The 18,295-nt window shown below is 42.5% G+C and overlaps 1 protein-coding gene and 1 non-coding gene across 2 annotated transcripts in view; both read right to left on the reverse strand.

The window, feature by feature from the left end:
- Positions 1–17,554, reverse strand: part of MFSD6 (major facilitator superfamily domain containing 6) — an 81,656-nt gene extending 64,102 nt beyond the window's left edge. Inside the window, exon 1 of the mRNA XM_061135535.1 lies at positions 17,251–17,554. The gene's annotated coding sequence lies outside the window, so the exon portion shown is untranslated. The remainder of the gene's footprint in view (positions 1–17,250) is intronic.
- On the reverse strand, positions 1,484–1,615 carry LOC133051352 (small nucleolar RNA SNORA9). Its single transcript, XR_009691849.1, has one exon. It is a non-coding gene; the product is annotated as a small nucleolar RNA SNORA9 (small nucleolar RNA).
- Positions 17,555–18,295: the final 741 nt, after the last annotated feature.

Raw genomic sequence — 18,295 nt, forward strand, 5'->3', positions numbered from 1 at the left:
AAAATGTTCATTGTCACTAGCCATTAGGAAAATGTAAGTTAAAAACATGATATACCTCTACATATCTATAAGAATGGATAACATGTAAATCCATGGCTGATTCATGTCAGTGTATGACAAAAACCACTACAATATTGTAAAGTAATTAGCCTCCAACTAATAAAAATTTTTAAAAAAAGAATGGATAAAATAAGAATAGTAACAACACCAAATTCTGACATCAATAAAGAGAAATTAGGTCATTCATACATTGCTGTTAGGGATGTTAAATGGTACAGCCACTCTGCAAAGCAGTTTGGCAGTTTCTTATAAATTTAAACAGTGACTACCGTGTGACCCAGCAATTGCACTTTTGGGCATTTATCCCAGAAACGTGAAAACTTATTTTCACACAGAAACCTGTTCACAAATGTTTATAGAGGCTTTATTTGTAATAGCCAAAACCTGGAAACAACTGAGATGTCCATCGTGGATGAATGGTTAAACAAACAGCGGTACCTCAATACCACTGAAAATTGCTCAGCAATAAAAGGGAATAAATGACTGACACAGTAACCTGAATAAATCTCCAGAGAATTATAAAGAGTGAAAGAAGCAAACCTCAAAAGATTATGTACTCCATGATTCCATTCACAGATCATCCTGGGAGTGACACAGTTACTCACGTGGAGAACAGAAGAGACATCGCTGAGGGCTCTCCAGGGGGTGGTGCTGGGAGGGAGGAGGGGGCTACAGAGGTGGGACGGCAGGGACGGGGGCCCTGAGAGTGTTCTGCATCTGGACTGCATCCATGTCAGCTATTATACCAACGGTTTTGCAAGATGTTACCACTGGGGAAAAGTGGGTACTGGATAAATGGGCTATGTCCGTATTATTTCCTATAATAGCATGTGAATCTACAATTATCTCAGAATAAAAGGGGTTAATTTTAAAAACTCAAGATAGCAGTTACCCTGGGGTGAGGTAGTAGCTAGAAGTTCTGGGGTCCTGATAATTGTTTTCTTTTTTATTTATTTATTTATTTTTTTACAAATTTTAAACTGTTTTTATTAAATATCGCTTTTTATTCGGGAGATGTCAGAGGGGCCTGGGTCCCAATGTATAGTGAAGATCCTTGTTCTGGAAGCAGACAATATGGCATCCAAACCTCTCAAGTCTCTTCTAGTTCTCTCATCCTGAGATGTCTGCTGCTGAAGCTGGAGCAGGAACACAGTGCAGAGCCTAGAAGTGCCTCAGACAGCAACTTCAGGAGACAGGTGTGTTCAACGCTTGCACTGAAGAGACGGATCCAAATTTGCTAGAAGCTTTGACCTGCATGGTTCAATATAGTAGTCGCTTGCCAAATGTGGCTACTGAGCACCTAAAATGTAGGTAGTGTGAAGGAAAAACTGAGTTTTAAATGTAACCATATGTGTCGAGTGGTCACATTAAACAGTACAGGTCTGTGCGCTGCCCAGAATGCCAAATACGGAAGGGAACAGGCAACTGTCTGAAATTTCTATAACCTTGCTCTGGATGGAGCAGGGCAAGGCCTCAAACCATTTCAAAATTTTCTTGCAAGCACTGTAGGAATGCACAGGGTCACCGCAGACCCAAGCACGCTGGAGGCTTGCGGTGTTTTCTTTTGTAATCTGGATCTTTTATTAAATGGAAGTGTTCACTTTGTAAGAAGTCAGTGAACTACATTATTTTTCAACAGAAAATTAACTTGGGGGGTGGGGTGGGAAGGAGGCTCAAGAGGGAGGGGATATATACACACACACACGCACGCACACACACGTGCACGCGCACACACACACACACACACGCACACACACACGCACTCTCATGGCTAATTCACTTTGTTGTATGGCAGAACCAACACAACATTGTAAAGCAATTATCCTCCAATTAAAAATAAAATTAAAAAAAATAAAGTGAAGCACAGAAAAAAAATGAACTTAAAGACTTAAAATACAAAAAGAAAAGAGATGAAAGTAGAAGAGAAAAGACAATTATAGGATCACCCGAAAAGACAGGTATCTGAAAAACTGGAACTCCGAGACAAAACAGAGAAAATGAAGAGATGGGAATTTTTTAATTCAAGAAAATTTCTCAGAACTGAGAGATATGAGTTGTCTGAAATGACCGTGGAGTACTTGACACAGTGGATACAGCAGACCCAAGCCAAAGCACATGAGCAAGCTTTCAGCACTCGAGAACAAACGGATGGCCCTACAAACTTTCAGAGAATAAAATGTGTTACATACGAAGGACCAGGAACCAGAATGGCTTCAGGAATCTCAGCAATAACCTTGGAAGCTATTCCCAACCAAATTATCACTCAAGTTTATAGGGGGAAAAAGACACTTTACATGTGCAATTTCTCAAAAAACAAATGTACCTTTCACATATTCTTTCTAGGTTGAGCACCACTAAAACCAGGGAATATACTTTATTTTGTTTCTGTATTCACAATGTGGATTATCTCAGTTCCTTTTTAGAGTCTAAACACTAATATCCTGAGTTGAAACAAGAAGTTTTTGTTTGTATTTTTAGATTTGAAATTCATATAAAAAAGTTACTGAATGTGACATTCATATAACAGGTACTGAATGTCGTATTACAAGAACATTTTCTTCACTACTTTGCATTGGTTGATACTATGAGAACTACTTAACACCTGGACTCATGTAACAAGAGAAACCTTTCATAACCTTATGATAATCAAAAATCATTTGAATCTGATGGAGAAGAAAGAATGATTAAGGGGAAAGTCACTTATCAAGGTTTAAATCAACCTCCTAATGTAAGGTATTTTGCAACTTTGAATTAGCATTTGGGCATTAGTTCTTCATCATCCCTTGAACAATTTAGAAATTATGCTTTTTAAAGGCAACTTTGTGTCCTTCTCTGACCTACTTGTTATAGAATCAGCAGTTGATTTATGGAGAATAACTAAATAAAGGCCACCTGGCTAGAATTCATGCAGTTAGAATTTGATCTGTACAAATCTGAAAACTCTTTTTAATTTGTGATGGAAGGATACTAGTAACTGCTTTTGATTATTATCTTTCAACAAGACAAAGCTCTTAGGACTGCAAAGGCAGTAAAGTGTACAAAGGTGAATGACTGTTGTGGAATCTGCCTCTTCCCCTTGGAGCATTTTGACATGACTACTTTATGGCCGCATGAAATTGTGAAAGAACCGAAGCATTTCTAGGCTTGTCAACCCTGTCTGATTCTCCGGGGTCCACCTGGAGCCCCGAGGGTGCTCAGTGCTACCCACAGACGCCCCACAACTCTTCCCAGAATCCAGAACCTGCCGTTTCTTCTTTCATGGTGGACCTTTCCCAAGCTTGTAGCAAAATGTGTCTGCTAGGGGACAAACTGATCCATATGGTGGCTAATTCATAGCCTGCGGCTGCCCACTTTAAACAACATTTTTGTATTTTAATAGGCGCTTAGTGGGCTATATTATTCTCACTATTATTACTAAGTAAAACACAACACTTAAACAACACTTGCTGTGGGCTTAAAATGGACTAACTCATTCCTCACAACAGTTCTCTGGGGCAATATGATTACTTCCCCCACATTTCAGATGAGGAAATTAAGAAACAAAGAAGGTAAATAATTACCCCAAGGGAATAAGTGGCAGAGCTGGGATTCAAATGGAGAAGTCTCTTCTCTTAGCAGTTACTGCCTCTTGACATGCTGGGCAGCTACTAGCCAGGGAGCCAAAGACCTGGCCTTGGGTTTCAAAGACTTCATAGTTCACAAGGTGAGCCCAAAACACAAGGAAGATTTAATTGACAAGTCAGAAGAATAATGGAAGCCACAGAACACTAAATAATCATCAAAAAATGTTACTGACAACAGGGGTACTTCCAGAGTTCAGGGGAGAGAGCCCAGATTCCAGATGGGAGCTGCCAAGAGGATGAGGGACTTAACCCGACCCTTGAAAGATGTGCAGGGTTATGCTTTAGGCAAAGAGGATGAGAAAACTACTCCGAGATGGGGGAAAGAAAAGCCAGCAAGACATCCTTACAAGGTTAACCCTGGGGCTGACGGGCAAATGAGGTGAGCAGACAGTAATAACTTACAGGAGGCCTCAAGTAGTAAGCTATGGGATGAATGGACAGAATACAAAATACTACATTAGTGACTGATAAAGATAAAAGGTTTCCCTGGTGGCTTAGTGGTAAAGAATCCACCTGCCAATGCAGAAGACGTGGGTTCGCTCCCTGGGTTGGCAAGACCCCTGGAGAAGGGAATGGCAACCCACTCCCGGATTCTTGGGAAATTCTGAGGACAGGGAGGAGCCTGGTAGGCTACACTCCACAGGATCACAAAGGAATTGGACACAACTTAGTGACTAAACAACAACAATGAAGACAAAGACATTCTTGTTTTGAATCCCACAAATATAAATCTAGCATCAATTATTAAATGCGATGCATGCTTGAGCAACAATTCAAACGGTGAAGAACCTGCTTTCCCTGCTATGAAATCCAGCGGTGAGCCAAAGGCAGGAGCATGCATGGGTGACACAGGCGTCTGCGGTGGGGCCTTAACAGAGTGGGAGTCTCAAAGGATGAGTAAGAGACACCCACAAAAGAGGCGCAAGGGAGGTGCTGAGCACCATGCCAAGGCCGTCCCGAGTGGGGAGTGAGACGGGCAGAGACTGAGATCCTCACTCTGCCACCGTCAAGCCCTGTAGCCTTGGGAAGGCTTCCAACTTCTCGAAGTCTTATTCTCCCTCATCTACAACATGAGGGATACATGGATATTTTTCCATTAGGGTAGCCGTGAGGATGAAAAAAGATGATGCCTGTTGAACTCTTAGCGCAGTGTCCGATCTGTAAGAATGTGCATGTTATTTATTTTGAGCATAATGGAGAGCCGCCAAAGAGAAGAGGAGGGCAGAATGATCAATCTGTATTTTGCAACGATTGTCAGAACTTCAGTATGGAAAACAGATCGGCAGCATTCTGCTACTGCAACCTCCACTAAGGGCTTCCTAACATTTGATCTTTTATTGTACTGTGGCTCAATACAATAACCCTGTTTGCGAGACAGCAAGAGAGACACAGATGTATCAAACAGTCTTTTGGACTCTGTGGGAGAGGGCGAGGGCGGGATGATATGGGAGAATGGCATTGAAACATGTAAATTATCATATGTGAAACAAATCCCCAGTCCAGGTATGATGCATGATACAGGATGCTCGGGGCTGGTGCACTGGGATGACCCAGAGGGATGGGATGGGGAGGGAGGTGTGAGGGGGGTTCAGGATGGGGAATACATGGACACCCATGGCGGATTCAAGTCAATGTATGGCAAAACCAATACAATGTTGTAAAGTAAAATAAATAAATAAATTAAAAAAAAAAAAAAAAAAACCTGCCTGCCAATGCAGGAGACGTGGGTTTGACCCGAGTCATGAAGATCCCCTGGAAAATTAAATGGCAACCCACTCCGGTATTCTTACCTGGGAAATCCCATGGACAGAGGAGCCTGGCGGGCTACAGATTATGGGGTCACAAAGAGTCAGACACGACAAAGCAACTAAACAACAACAACTGCACTTAACACTAATTGCAAATATTAATATCCTGTGATGGAACCATTGTAGATAGAACTTTATGAATCTAGTGTAATCTTTTACAATGTCTGGAAATCAAACAAACTGGCAGTATTTTCCTGACTCCTCTTCTAGAGGTTGCTCTCACACCTGAGCTGTTGCATGATTTAGGGGTGATTTTACTGCTCTTTTAATAGATATTTCCTGTGTGCCCCAACTAGATTATAAACACCTTGAGGGAAGAATTCAGGACTTAGTATATCGCCCTTTACTCTTAAGCCCTCAATAAACATTGGTTATCTTTTACAAACACCTGATGGCAAGATTCTAAAGGTTTTACTAAGGCTTAACGTGGCAGACATTTATTTTAGGAAGTGCAAAGAGAAGACCCAGTTGCTCCCCTGGCTTTGACGCAGCAGTACCTCTTCCAGCCTCCCTTTCCTCCATGTAAAATGGGACTGAAAACACAAGCCCAAGTCAACTCACTCTCAGGGGGATTCTGGGGCTTAAACGAAATAATGTACGAAAAAGCAATTTTTCTAACTCAAAAGCAACATAGGAAAATTCGGTGGTGGTGGCTGTGATATTATTCCAGGGTATGATACTTCATTACAACTCTGGGTCTTATTTTACCATTACTCCAAAAGCATTCTTCCCAAGTGTTCTTGTGGTAATCTCTGGCCACCCTTGAACCCCGGAACCCAGCTAGTATTTTATCCATCATTGCTCATGAATTTACATCCATAACCATTTCCATGACCACAGCCTAGCTGGGGAGTGGGGAGGAGGTGCATAGGCTCATCAGAGGACACATTGTTGGATTATGAACTAGAATAATCAAGTAAGCCAGGCAAGAAATAACTATACATTTAAAATACAGCCCCCTTAGGAACATTTTAATTATATTGGTAACTTAGTAAATGTGAAAGAAAGGAGATGAAACTATCTCTAACATATTTCCCTTCACTTGCTAAGATGGTGAAAAGAACAAATTATTTTCATCTCAGGAGGAGGAAAGGTAGAATAGGCTTTAACCCTAAAAAAGGTTTTAGTGATTAAAGCCAAGTGGATTTTCACTTTCACTATGTGAAAGACACACTTATATATGAATTTTAAAAATTGTAATTTAGATTCTCAGACCTTATCAGCCATCATGGAAGCAGATTTCTATTCATTCCTTTTAGGCTTTTGGTTAAATATTGTGTCAAGAGGTTACAGTATAAATTTGAAGCAAGGCCCAGAACCTTGTTTCCTTCTATCTCTCAAATAAACCTCCTGTCTTAAAACAAGCCCAGTGTAAGGTACAAGCAATGGTTCATAGTTCAGCATGGAAAAAAATGTTAAAAAATTTTTTTTATATCTTGTGCATTTCTCCAACCAAAAAATCCAATAAGTGTTCAAAACAGGAAGTGAAATTTACCGGACATGCTGTTAGTGACACTCTGCATTTATCTGTCAAGAAGAAAAACAATATAAGGATTTAAGGGGGTCACAGAGGTTTGTAAATTAGAACCAGTGCAGTCATCTCTCTCTAAACCAAGACCAATAGCCCGATGCATCAATGAAACTGTTTAGAATAACCAAGCTCCTAAATAGGTTGGGTTTCCAATATTCATTGAACTTCTATAGTTGAAGCTTAGAAACCTTTTCCCCACTGAAATAATATGACAAACAGTGGTGGTACTCAGATGACTGAACCAAGAGTGCTAAAAGTTACAATGTACATAACTTTTAAACTAGGGGAAATTCTTTCCCAATACTTTTCAACCTGTAATGTAAGCAACAGGTCTTGAAAGACAAGCCCACTCAGAGCCCCCCCCACCCCCGACTCTCCTCCACTCGGGAGCCACAGAAGTGGGCATGGAGCCGCCAGCCACTTGCTTCTTCCAGGGCAACAGTTCTAACCTATGAAACTGTGGAGTTCCTGCTGGCGGTCTTTTGAAACCACTGAATAAATGCATCGTACATACATGTTCCACTCATTTTCAAACGTCTATTGATGCTACCATCATATTATCTTCTTGTCTAATAAATGCTTATGCAATTCCGATTAGCTTTCTAACATTATGCGGTTTCTCAGACAGGGGCCCTACAAGGGCAATTAGCTTCAAGTCAGAGCCTGAGAACCATGGTGTCTTCAAACAGCTTGGAGGGAACAGAACAGGTGCTGCGTTAGAAGAGGAGAGAAAAAGCAAAGCATGAAACCTGGTCAACATGAGCACAAACTGTTACAGTGGGAGACATAGCAAGTCAACCCTTATCATTTGAAAATTATCTTGATTATCAAATATTTACTATTCTAATGACTATAAACACAATCTTTGTTTCTTTGCCAAGAAGTTAACACAGAAAAATCTTAGCTTTTCTTTCTCTTTTCTTATCTTTTCAAAGCATAAAACAAAGAATTTTTAAAAGGTTGATAATGAAAGTTGAGTTATTTAAAGTTTTAGATTCTCCTCTGTAAAGTACCACTTTATACTTCAGAAGCAATTTACACAGAATATATATGATTATAAAAGGAATTACAATTCTATTAAAATGCTTTCTGGTAAGATTTTTTTATTTTTAAACCTATATGAATGCTTGTTTTATATACACAGACACACATTCACTTTTTTTTCCAAATCTGTTCAGAAAAGGACTGACTTGAGCAAATACAATTATTATAGGCCTATGAGTCTAAAATCCGGAAACACAGAAAATACTAACTACTAGAAACACAAGAAAATTAGACTGGAAAAATAAGAATTATACTGAGAAATAAAAAGACAACTCCAAGTATTAGTTCTATAACACTGGGTTAGAATATCAGTACCTGTGTGTGTTATGTAAAATAATGCTATATTTATATTGAGTGCTTGACAAATGCTTATCCAATAAAAGACTGGCTTATTCAATAAAAGACTTACTTGGTTATTCTGGCATTATTAGTCACTGAAAAAGTTAAGAGGCTTACAGAGTGTACAATCTATATATAAGACATGGCATTCTAAACAAAAATTTATAGTTGCTTCTTTCTCAGACATGTCTTTTATGAGTTTACAGTCTAGATCAAAATATAGATCTCACAGTTTAAAATACATTCTTCCACAGACATGTAGCTATCACCAATGACTTTTCCTTATACCCCCTAACTGCACTGTAGTTTAAAACAAAATTGTATATACTGAGCACATTCCAGCATATGCAATCTAAACTAATTCGTCTTGCTTTTTATGCTGTTAGGACTCTGTTGAATTCAGAGCTACCAAGTGCAATCAGCTCCTTTCAGAAAAGGATTGGTTACCTAGCCCATTAAAGAAAGAAACATACCATACTAATACTTTTGAAAATGAAAACATTCAATGCTGGTAAAGATAAATATTAATAGGCACTCTCATTAACTGAGAGTAGCAGAGTCTTTCTAGAAGGCAAGGATTTAAGTGTATGGATGTTTATCCTAGTGATGAAAACTGAAGCAAAGTAAGTGATCAGTAATAGAAGCAGTTGAATTATGTATCTGAACATGAGAGGAAAAAAAGAACCTTATACTCACAGAATGGAAAACTGAACTTAACAAAACTTAAAATTAATAGAATATGGAGAAATGTTCATGAAAAAAAGCATTAAGTGGAAAAAAAAGCAAGACACACACAAAAATACTTATTGCATGTACTGTAAAACTTTACATTTGTAAATTTTGTCCTTTATACAAAATATACTTTAGAAAAAGATTTGAAAATAATATCAAAATGTTACTAAGGGTAATCTCTGAGAAGTAAAATTAGGAGTTACTTTAATTTTTTTTCTTTTAGTTTACTGGATTTTTTTCCCAACAAGTATCACTTTGAAAATACATATTTAAAAGGAACTATTTGAAATACAAAGTATCTGAGTGATAACTGGGACACCTTTGATCCTGCAATCCCGGAAAGGTCACTGGGACTTGCTCAATTGAAGTCTGCCATCACTGTGTGGATCCTGCAGGAACAACTGAAAGGGCCAGTTACAAGGGCTTTGAGACACTCTTAAAAGATAAAACATCTTCAAAACAGGGGAACCTCATTAATAGGAAATAAAAGATAAATGGATATCATTTTTTACACTTTTGAAACTCTTTTATTCAAACTGTCTCATAAAGGTGAGTTTGGGTTCTACCCGTCCATTAAACACAGTTTTCCAGAAATCATTTTCAAACAGAAGAAGGCACTCCACCATAGCTACAGAAGCTGGCCTACGCTGGGCTGGATCAGTGCATTTCTGTAAAAGTCACAGAGAATATGTGTGTCACTTTGTAAGGTTCTGCTTTAAGTGTTCAGTGTGGGGGCTTTGGGCTTGGCTTAGAGATCTCCTCAAGAAAATTAGATACAAAGGGAACACTTCATGCAAAGATGGGCTCTATACAGGACAGAAATGGTATGGACCTAACAGAAGCAGAAGATATTAAGAAGAGGTGGCAAGAATACACAGAAGAACTGTACAAAAAAGATCTTCACGACACAGATAATCACAATGGTGTGATCACTCACCTAGAGCCAGACATCCTGGATTGTGAAGTCAACTACGAACAAAGCTAGTGGAGGTGATGGAATTCCAGTTGAGCTACTTCAAATCCTAAAAGATGATGCTGTGAAAGTGCTGCACTCAATATGTCACCAAATTTGGAAAACTCAGCAGTGGTCACGGGACTGGAAATCGTCAGTTTTCATTCCAATCCCAAAGAAAGGTAACCCCCAAAGAACTCTCAAACTACCGCACAATTGTACTCATCTCACACGCTAGTAAAGTAATGCTCAAAATTCTCCAAGCCAGGCTTCAGCAATACATGAACCGTGAACTTCCAGATGTTCAAGCTGGTTTTAGAAAAGGCAGAGGAACCAGACATCAAATTGCCAACATCCGCTGGATTATTGAAAAAGCAAGAGAGTTCCAGAAAGCCATCTATTTCTGCTTTATTGACTACACCAAAGCCTTCAACTGTGTGGATCACAATAAACTGTGGAAAATTCTGAAAGAGATGGGAATACCAGACCACCTAACCTGCCTCTTAAGAAACCTGTATGCAGGTCAGGAAGCAACAGTTAGAACTGGACATGGAACAACAGACTGGTTTCCAAATAGGAAAAGGAGTATATCAAGGCTGAATATTGTCACCCTGCTATTTAACTTATATGCAGAGTACATCATGAGAAATGCTGGGCTGGAAGAAGCACAAGCTGGAATCAAGATTGCCGGGAGAAATATCAATAACCTCAGATATGCACATGACACCACCCTTATGGCAGAAAGTGAAGAGGAACTAAAAAGCCTCTTGATGAAAGTGGAGGAGGAGAGTGAAAAAGTTGGCTTAAAGCTCAACATTCAGAAAACTAAGATCATGGCATCTGGTCCCATCACTTCATGGGAAACAGATGGAGAAACAATGGAAACAGTGTCAGACTTGATTTTGGGGGGCTCCAAAATCACTGCAGATGGTCATTGCAGCCATGAAATTAAAAGACACTTACTCCTTGGAAGGAAAGTTATGACCAACCTAGATAGCATATTAAAAAGCAGAGACATTACTTTGCCAACAAAGGTCTGTCTAGTCAAGGCTATGGTTTTTCCAGTGGTCATGTATGGATGTGAGAGTTGGACTGTGAAGAAAGCTGAGCTTCGAAAAATTGATGCTTTTGAACTGTGATGTTGGAGAAGACTCTTGAGAGTCCCTTGGACTGCAAGGAGATCCAACCAGTCCATCCTAAAGGAGATCAGTCCTGGGTGTTCAGTGGAAGGACTGATGCTGAAGCTGAAACTCCAGTAATTTGGCCACCTCATGTGAAGAGTTGACTCACTGGAAAAGACCCTGATGCTGGGAGGGATTGGGGACAGGAGGAGAAGGGGACGACAGAGAATGAGATGGCTGGATGGCATCACTGACTCGATGGACATGAGTTTGAGTAAACTCCGGGAGTTGGTGATGGCCAGGGAGGCCTGGTGTGCTGCGATTCATAGGGTCGCAAAGAGTTGGACACAACTGAGCAACTGAACTGAACTGAAGTGCTGAGAAAGGCCTTGGTTACCTTGGGTCAAGTGTATTCTACCTTAACCTTGTCCCTAAAAATGCCCAGAGCAGTTGTAAGAATTGAGTATGTGGCTCATAGGGACCCCCTCCTCCTCCTCTGGGAGTCCTGGGCTCTGCTGGCCCCGTCTCCAGTCTTCCCCCAATGGTGGCCACATGGGAAGCAGGGTAGGAGCACCTACCCCACTCTACGGAAACACTCAGGGAGTTAACTGCCAGCCTAAGCTTCTTGTTCACCTTCACTGGACACAATTCATCCACAAATCAGACTTATTGAGACAACACCAGTTCCTCTTTCCAGTTCTCCTTTTATCCCCCACAAAGCCACACCAGAGCTCTCTCGGCCACCGCTGATTCACGGCGTCCCATCTCTTTCTCTCCCCCAAGTTCCACTCTTGGTCTCAGATCAAAACATTTCCTCATTCAGAGTTGAGAAAAGAGTCATTCAGACTTGGACTTCCCTTTTTCTGGACATTCTCTGAATCTGTCTCCCCTATTCAAACACAGGCCAGGACAAATGTCAGAAAAGATGTCTCAGCTCTCCTTTCCTCAATCTTCTTTTATATTTCTGGAATATGGTTTTTCTAAGAGCCTAGAATTCTTCCCATCTTTGCCCCCATTCTTTCCTATCCTTAATATTCAGCAGGACCACCAGGTTCCATGGTAATACGGCCAGTCATTCACATTTCCAAACTTTAGCATCTCTTCAACGTAAATGACAAAGGGATACAGGCAGATGAAAGCTACTTTCACTTTTTTCATTTTTCTGGCCAGGCCTCAAGGCATGTGGCATCCTAGTTCCCCAACCAGGAACAGAATCTGCACCCCCTACAGCAGAAGCACAGAGTTATAACCACTGGACCTCCAGAGAAGTCATGAAAGCTACTTTTAATATACAACATTTTGGATACTTTTTGTTGGTGCTGAGGTAGCGGTGTGTATGTGTGTCTGTTTGCATATGCTATTTAAACCCACAGACTAGCAATATATATATATCATAACCAAACTATATGATATATAGCATAATATAGACACATTAATACACAGGCTCACAGTTTGGGAGTTCCACATTTTTTATTTGTTTTGGTTTGGTTTAGATTTCTATTTGGGCTGAGAGCCCATAAACCATTACCTTAGCAAATGACTCTCATAGTTTCCAAAAGTCACTCAGCCAACTAACTTAAATGATGCCATTTTACAAAGTAGCAAATAAGTATCTTGTAAATACAAAGAAGGAAGAATAGCTACAAAGCAAATGTTACTGAAACCCAACAATAGGGCTAAGTACTGGATAACATGTCATTCCGGATTTAGGACAATAAATCAAGCTGACACTGGCCTTCTCACCCTCCAAAATGCCAGTCAAGTATAATAATGGCCACAGACAGCTAGTGTTGGGTAATTAACTCTGGAAGAATCACATCCAAGTGGAATGTTCTTGATGGAGACATTAGGGTGTTTTCTTTGTCCCATGCAGAATTCACAGCAGATGTATATGTCTGCATTTCATAAGAATCCAAAATGCTGTGTCCTGGAAAATAACATTCCTTTTGTTCTGAGGAAAAGGTTTTACCCAAACTGGCTTTGCACTAGGGTAGAATTTTGCACTTGATTTGTGGGTTTAAAGAGAACCTACTGAGCAACAAAGTTTCCTAAATCAAAAGACTGAGACTTCCCTCAGCCCAAAACAGAATTAGAACCCTACAGGAAATGTTGGATGTCACCTAAAATTGTCAGAATATCTCTTCTGCAAAATAATTTTACAGTTACCCTTTCCTCAGGATTGCCTATTACATTTATAATGAACCAATCTTATTCACTTTTCCTTCATGTAGAAAACACAAGGAAGAATGTGTTTTCTTGATTCTGAAAAATGTGAATGTATTTGATTCTGGATTTCTAAGTCTGAGCAGGGAAATGCATTAATTTTTAAGAATTCTAAGCAGTGCTTTTCATTAGTATTATATAAAACTAAGCCAAATTGTGGGATTGTATATATATACATCAGACAAGATTATGTACATATACACATATGTATGTTTCTAAACTATATGTGTATGGAGATATATATATATATATATATATATATATATATGCATGCATTAGACTAGATTAACTTGATAATAGCTTCCTGCTCATGAAATTATGTTACTAAAAATAATTACATCTGAAGTCATTTCATAGAAATGACACAGCAGGTAAATTTATATCTCCTACTCCTAACTTCTGGGCTTCCCAGGTGGCTCAGTGGTAAAGAATTTGCTTGCCAAGGCAGGAGCCACAAATTTGATCCCTGGGTTGGGAAGATCCCCTGGAGGAGGAAATGGCAACCCACTCCAGTATGCTTGCCCGGGAAATTCTATGGACAGCGGAGCCTGGCAAGCTACAGTCCACTGGGTTGCAAAGAGTCAGACACGACTGAGCACTCAACACATGCACTCCTACCTTCTACGTAAAGACCAATTATGCTTCCAAAGACAGCCACCACTAGCAAGAGCAGGAAGATGTTCTTACCACTCTCTCCAGCAGGCACACTGGGGTGTGTGGGGGCTTCCCTTGTGGCTCAGTGGTAAAGACTCTACCTGCCAATGCAGAAGACATGGGTCTGATCCCTGGTCCAGGAAGATCCCACATGCCACAGAGCAACTAAGCGCCTGCACCACAGCTATCGAGCCTGTGCCCTAGAGCCTGGGAACGACTACTGCAGCCTGCGTACCCGAGAGCCCCTGCTCCCCATTAAGAGAGGGTGCTGCGGTGAGACTCCCGTGCACTGCAACTAGAGAGTAGCCCTCGCTCGCTGCAGCTAGAGAGGACTGCAAGCAGCAAAGATCCAGCACAGCCAAAAAATAAATAAAATAATTTTTAAAAATTGGGGTGTGTGTACCAAAGCATTCTTATTATGGAGGAAAATCGGGCGTACTATAGAACATGCTATAGGTATTATTAAAAAAGATAAAACTTGGTCAGCCAAGACTCATCACCCTTTGCTCCCTTACCTGCAAATTCCAGAATACCACTTTCCTCTTTGATATCCCAAGGCCCATGTTTCACTTCTCTAATATTACAGAGTTTAGGCACATTCACTTTTTTCTTATTTTCTGTTATTAAGTGAATCAATTCTACTCTGTTTCTCTATTTAGTTTATAAAATAAAAAAACAAGTGGCTGTTGCAAAAAAGAAAAAAAGTTTTCTAAGCCCAAAATAACTTTAGAAGGTAAAAAGGAAAAGTACCCTCCTCTCTTTATCATCTGAACCCACTTCCTTCAGGAAGCCACCTGAAGAGACAACAAGGCATACGCGTGCTTGTATGCAGGTCTGTATATAAATATCTTCTGCAATTTCCTTTTTTCACTTACCGTATCATGATATTTTTCCTAAGATAATGTGCCAAAGCAGCTATCAGCCATGTTTATGTATATTGCACTTCCTTTCTCTACAATGAGATTGCTAAATCAAGATTTACTGAATAGCAAAAGAAGTAAAACAAAAAACCTCTCGGTCTAATACTAATATATATGGTTATGATCATTTTTACACTTGCCTTCAACATACAAATGGTGAGAACAAATGGGTGAATGTATATGCATAAATACATATGCACTATAAGTATGTAGATTATCTTGCAATCTTACACAGATAAATGTTAACATAGTAATGTATGTATATAAAAAAAAAAAATTAATTGTCAAAGTCAAGAAGCAAAGGAAGGCACCTGCGTAGGTGGTGAGGCTTCGTGAGTCTTGAATAGGGAGGGACACTGTGTGGAAATTTCCGGGGCTTTGGAGGCAGAGACACAGGGTCAAATCTAACCCCACCTCCTACTGATTTTGTGGTTTGTGTAAGTCTCAACCATTTGAGCTTCCTTTAGTCATCCGTAAAATGGGAAAAGACTTATCTTACAGAGTTTAAGAATTTAAGTGTTTAAGATGGTGCCTTGAACATTCTAAGTGCTCAAAAAGTGCCTTATTACCGTTAATAATCCAGAAACTATATATGCTAGACCTGGTGATCTGATACCTTGTTATCACCAAATACCTGCAAACCTTGCTATTTTGTTTATCGCTGTGTTTTGGTTTGGCTTCATGTTTTCATATTAACTTTATTCGTACAGACACTGAAAGTGTCTTAGAAATAAATTACTGTAAACATGCCTAGTAGCTGTAATGCATTATCGAAATATGATCCTTTCTCCTCCTAATCCCCCAGGGTATCTTGCTCTGGGCTCAGTAGCAATTTCCAAGCCTCCTCCTTAAAGCAACCCTAAGTTTTTCCTACAACTTGTGACAAACACAAATCATCTGAGTACCACATAATCAGTGAAAATACCTCTCATGTCTGCTGATGACCAGCAGCTTAAAGGGTCAAAGGCCATTCTTTCCAATGAAGCTGCCTCCTGTCCCCTCCTTTCACTTACCAAGGCCATCAATGATGCACACACCTGTAGCAGACTCGTGGTCACATCTTAGGGAAAGGAACGCCCTGCAGATACCAGGGGCCTGCTTTCATCACCTCCTTGGTCCAATGGACATCCACCACACCTTTTGCATTCATTTATTTTGAAGAGGTTAGATTTCCACAAAATCCTAAACTTCTAGAACAATTAGGGGGAAGCTTGTCCACTATACTGTTCAACCATCTCCTTTGACAGTTGAGAAAACGGAGGCTCAAGATGTGACCCGTCGGACGGCATACAAATATCTAGACACCAGCTGGATGAAAACCTCAGCTCTCTAAGGTTCTTTCCTATGACGGACAGGTATGGTTTTATCTGTTCCCGTAGCTCTGGAAAATGTTTATTGAATATTTTTGGGTGAAAGGAAACGTTCTTGGTTGCGAATGTGTGTGGGAGAGGAGAAAGGCACCGTGTCCCGGCCTTAAGGGTAATCAATCCACCTGCCTGGTCACGTGGGGGTGGATAAATGAGGGGGAAAGTTGCATTTGGGATTTTTCACCATCCTACTTAAATTTGTAGGGGGCTGTGTAGAAGATAAACAGGACCCCAAAGGACTAGAAACCCCTACTGTTACCTCAAAATGGCTCTAGGGACACGTTAGGCCGAGTTGAAGTAAAGAAGCACAGTTCTTCTAGGATGGTAGCAGGCAGGAAAGAGGGTTTTGGGTTTTTTTTTTTTTCTCCTATTTGTTCACCTGGGGGAAGCAGACGCTGTTAATTTCCTCCTCTAGCCACACAAGCGGCTATGTATCTGTTCGCTGGCTGTCTGGAGGTTTTCGCCTCCCCTTCTCCCGACGATGTTTCTGGCAAGGGCGCGAGTGGGGCTGGGCCAAGAAGGGCCTGGACACTGGGGCCCAACCTCACCCCGCACCCCGGCTGCTGCCGGCGCCGGGCGAGGGCTCCCTTGGGCAGCGCCTTTGTTTTCCTGACTCCAGTTACGTTTGCGGAAGTGCTGCCCGCGCCGGGGTGCCGGCGGTAGCCGGCCCCAGCACCCCAAAAGATGACGAGCGACGGGGGAACCCAAGGGGAGGGAGACAGCAGCGGGCGATCGGGGCCGGGAGCGGTGACACCCCTGGCCGCGACGCCCGGGCTCCGGGCCCGTCCTCGCCAGCGCCCCCCAACCCCCTCGGCACAGCAGGTGTGCGCGCCGGAGGGGTGCTCCCCGCGCCCGGGGGCCCGGGCGCCGACTCACCTGCGGCGGGCGGCGGCGGCGCTCAGCTGCGCGGGGCGCGGGGCGCCATCTCCCCCCGGCGCGGGGCGGCGGCGCTGGGCGCCGGGGCGGCGGCTGTCGGGGCGGCGCGCACCATTTCGGGCGGGCAGCCGGCTCCTCCGGGGCTGCGGCGGGGGAATGCGAGCCGGTGGGGAGACCTGGAGCGGCGAGCCGAGCGCTCCGGCCGGCCCGACCTCCTCTCCCTGTCCCCTCCTGCCTGCTTCTCCCGCCCGGCCTCCGCCGCTCGCTACCGGCTGGACCCGCTTCAGGGCCGAGCGCGGAGAATCCGCCGCCAGGTGCAGCGCCCCGCCTCCTGCGGCGGCGGCGGCTGCGTCGGCGGCAGCTCCTCCCGGCCTCCCGCCCGCCCGCCCGGGCGGCCCCGGGGGACCCGCGGCCTCAGCCCTGCCCGGGAGCCGCGCCGCGCTGGTGGGGAGCAGACGCGAGAGTCGGTTCTCCGCCCCCGGCTGAGACCACCCCCCACAAGGCGGCCGGTGCGGGCCTAGCTCCGGGGGCAGGGGGCGGAGAGGGGACGGACGGCTGGTCGGGAATTGCAGAGATCAACAACAAGCATAGTCATCGTTTATTGAGCGTCTATTAAGTGCCACGCAGAACGCCGACAGCATTAATGCGTTCGCTCAGCGTCTGTAGACCGACCGTGGCCTGGCCAACAGTCCTCAGGTGACCCCGGAGAGAGGGAGCTGGGCAGGAGACAAATAACCGGGGTGGCCGGACTCACCGGGGAAGAGCTGAGGCTGAAGCAAGCTTTAAAACTGAGAAGGTGCTACCCGAGTATCTCGCTGAAGAGATAACGATGTCTGTTGCATCAGAAATGTAGTTAGAGTTGTATTTCTGGCTAGACATGCAGAGAGGGTGGGGAGAGGGTGGCTGTAAAAGGTATTCCTTCAGCAGGCATTTTTGGGGCGCCTGTGATGGGCCTTTGGGGTACCAGATCCTGCTCTCAAGGAGTCTTGTTCTGGCAATAATGACAATAATAGTGACAGCTAACACGGATGAACGTTTCTCCTAG

This window comes from Dama dama, chromosome 33, assembly GCF_033118175.1.
Source record: "Dama dama isolate Ldn47 chromosome 33, ASM3311817v1, whole genome shotgun sequence".
Taxonomy (NCBI): Eukaryota; Metazoa; Chordata; class Mammalia; order Artiodactyla; family Cervidae; genus Dama; species Dama dama.